Source organism: Elaeis guineensis, chromosome 3, assembly GCF_000442705.2.
Source record: "Elaeis guineensis isolate ETL-2024a chromosome 3, EG11, whole genome shotgun sequence".
Lineage (NCBI taxonomy): Eukaryota > Viridiplantae > Streptophyta > Magnoliopsida > Arecales > Arecaceae > Elaeis > Elaeis guineensis.
Genome location: NC_025995.2, coordinates 124,015,171 through 124,018,627, shown reverse-complemented (window position 1 = coordinate 124,018,627; position 3,457 = coordinate 124,015,171). Strand labels below are relative to the sequence as shown.

The 3,457-nt window shown below is 41.2% G+C and overlaps 1 long non-coding RNA gene across 1 annotated transcript; it reads left to right on the top strand.

The window, feature by feature from the left end:
* Positions 1 to 723: 723 nt before the first annotated feature.
* LOC105040357 (uncharacterized) lies at positions 724 to 2,449 on the top strand. Its single transcript, XR_831104.4, has 2 exons — positions 724 to 1,056; positions 2,097 to 2,449. It is a non-coding gene; the product is annotated as an uncharacterized lncRNA (long non-coding RNA).
* Positions 2,450 to 3,457: the final 1,008 nt, after the last annotated feature.

Genomic DNA, 3,457 nt, shown 5'->3' with positions numbered 1-3,457 from the left:
TTTTACACAGCATAAATGGACTTCTAAAAACTGATTTGCTGATCACTACATTGATTGATGCAGAGGTGGAAGGACCCGATGTGAATCTTCCATGTGCAACAGAGCGCATCAAGGGTCATCCATGCCCTGTGCACCAAGGTGTGCGACACCATGAGCTTAACCTGCCTCCCCCACCCACCACTGGTTCCTCTTCCTGGTGATCTGAATGATGATGATTCGTGGTTCCTTTCAACCATTTTTGAATTACTTCGGCCTACGCGGGTGATCCTGACGAATCAACTATCTGCCTACATTCAGGTTGGTCAGCGGAGGAACATTCAGGTTGTATGAATATTGAAAAATGCTTTAGTAACTCGGTAATGTAACTCACAAATTCACCCCGGGGTGGCATTTATTCTGAATGCGTGGGGTGCCGTAGAACAGGTATGAACCACAAGGTAATTTTCTCCTGCGTTGACACCTTTTCCGCCTGCTTCCAGCTTCCACCCTTGTTCCCCCGGTGGAGCCAGCCAGCTCGGACCGACATTGGTACTCGTATGTGAGCAAGTGTGGAAGCAAACTGGGAAGATGCCAACGACCGCTTCATGTGGACAATTCGTACGTCACGTCATGATAGTGGAAGAACAGCAGCATCTTTCGCACTTGTTCGAATTCTTTACTCAAAAAGAAAAAACAGTACTTGTTCCCATGGAAAGAGCACCATTCCGATGAAGTCATCTTAATTTCATGACTGACTCCACGAAGACTTCTTGCTTCTCTTTCGTCTCTCTTCTATAGTTGCTTGCTTTTTCAGGAGATGCCCATTGCCTTCTGCCTACTCTTAATTCTATTTTCCGGCTTCCCTCGAAGTTTCGTATAGGCAGTCTTCCACACCCTGCCTACGTACAAGTAGGGAGCGTTTGCGGATACTGGTCAGGGGAAGTTTCGTGGTTGGGAATAGGATGGCTTGGAAGGCTCTTCCCATTCTCTCCATGCTCCTACTACTTTCAAGCACTTCCGTCGTCACCCTAGCCCTCAATACCAGCGTTCTAGCAAGCCCACCTTCGCCACCACCCGGTGAGTATCTCCAACCATTAATTTAATCTCTATTTCACAAGAATTTTCATGCCCAAAGTGCTTTAGCAACTCAAAAATATCACCTCAGCAAATCACTCGGCTGGGGTGGTGTGTTCTTTTTTGCTTCCTTTGAATTGGTGTTGTGAGCTTTGCCATTTAATAAGCAAGGTGTTCGGTAGTGATTTTTGCGAGTTACCGTAGCATTAGTCTAGTTTGCACCACGATGGAAAGCAAAAAGAACGAGCAATCGGCACAGAAACAAAGCGAACGCCAAGTGATCGCGGCAGGGATGAGGGCCATATTTTTGAGTAATCGGACTGGGCTTTAGAATATATCTCGATTGGGCCTGGAACCAGCTCAATCAGACGTATATAGAAGCCGTTGCTTTGTCCATGTAACGATGCATAGAGGGAAATTTAAAGATATTTGTTATGTTTTTTTTAACTCACAAAGCTTCAATAATCCATAAACCGTATTATTGGAGCTCTCCTTGGAAAACTTTGTTGACCTTCGCAGGATGATAATGGCTGTTATTTGTCCATTTTTGCCTGAATATTGGTCGGCCACTTCCTTAGTTTCAATCAGTGATTGCATAAACATGATAAACGCTGGAAATGTCGAAATGCACAAAAGTCAAACCGATATAAAATAACTGTTATAATTGTCAATGTTGGTAATTATCAGTCGATTAATGAAAAATTAACAAGTGACTGTTTCCGAGTTGATTTTTTTCATTTTTTTTTTCCTGGTCGGTACAAAGATTTGAGTTTAAAAGCATTGTTTCGTTTAGATGAATTAAATTTTAATTATTAATATATAACAGAGCCACATTGACGTTGATGGTGTGCCAAGCTATGATTCCAATAAAAAGAAACACAATGTTTACGTTATCAAGAGCCATTTATAATTTTTATTTTTGTGCAATATCAAGGATTTGAAGTTTAGACCTCCTCAAAGGACAAATGTTTATTTCTGAATTTTACACAGCATATATGGACTTCTAAAAACTGATTTGCTGATCACCACATTAATTGATGCAGAGATGGGAGGACCCGACGTGAATCTTCCCTGTGAAATAGAGCGCATCAAGGGTCATCCATGCCCTGTGCACCAGAGTCCGGGACACCATGAGCTTAACCTGCCTCCCCCACCCACTGTTCGCCAATTGGCTTGTCGCAGAGCCCCTTATTGTCGTGGTTAAGCATAAGATGCAACACTTAGAAGAAGCTCCTTCTTTTCCTCTCTTTTTTTTTTTTTTAGTGTGAATAGGAGGTAGCAGGAAGCTATCCCTACTTTATTTAATGAACAAAGAATATAGAGTGCTCTGCAACAGAAGAAGCTGCTTTCTTCCTTCAATAAAACAGTGACCCAGCGTATTTCCTATTCATTATCATGCAAATTAGTTCCTCTTCAAAAATTTCAAAAAGAGGCTCTTATCACGATTGGTCTTGCAAGGGTCAAATGTACATAGTCGTGTTCAAAATACGGAGAGTTTGTCTCCATGTTTCCAAATCTATGGCATCCAGATCATAATATAACAACCATACCATGGTGTCAAGGCCTGCTTCCTCTCTTTCTTCATAGATATCCTTTTTTTTTTCCTTTTTTTTCTCTTTGTTTTTTTTGAGGTATAAGGAAGCTGAAAGCCATCCGGCTTTTATTAAAGTGGGAATATGTATAGGGTGGTATTAACAGTTGAAAAGAGAAAAATAAAAGCTACAGAACACAATTTAACAAAGTCAGAAAATCGAAGAAAATGAATTTCCAAAAAACTTATGAAGTCAACCTCTTCCACATCCTGAACTCCTCCCAAAATGTAGTTCCTCAATCCTCCCTAGATATCCAAAGGTCTCAGCTGCAGCCATAATACGTTGTGCCCTTCCAACGTTTTCTTAGAGCACAAATGCTTCCAGAGTTTAAAGGAGAGAGGAGATTTCTGAAAGACCGAAGAAGCAGAGCACATTGTTTTCTGAAAATTTCTCCTATTCCTTTCCAACCATACATTCCAACATAGCGCAATAGCCAATTGATCCCAAACTCTGCATCATGATTTGCTCACATACTTCCTCCTCCAAGACGTCCAAAGCTTTGTGAATGAAGAAGGCCGCTCTCTTCATAGATATCAACCGAAAAAAAGATATGAGTTGATTGTACTAGTGTTGTTGATGATATCTTGCATCCTTGATCGTTTCTTAGTGATTCTTTGAAGCGTAGGCGACTGATGCTAGTCCATGAAGTAATGTATCGTCTCAATCTCATCCAGGCAGCATACAATGACTCCTTTTGTAAAGGCTACACTAACAAATTTGCTACACATCAGCCTCGGCCTTGTAACTCGACACATCATGACCTTTTAGACTATTTAAGAAACCAATACGATCAGCAACTATGATAAAAAATG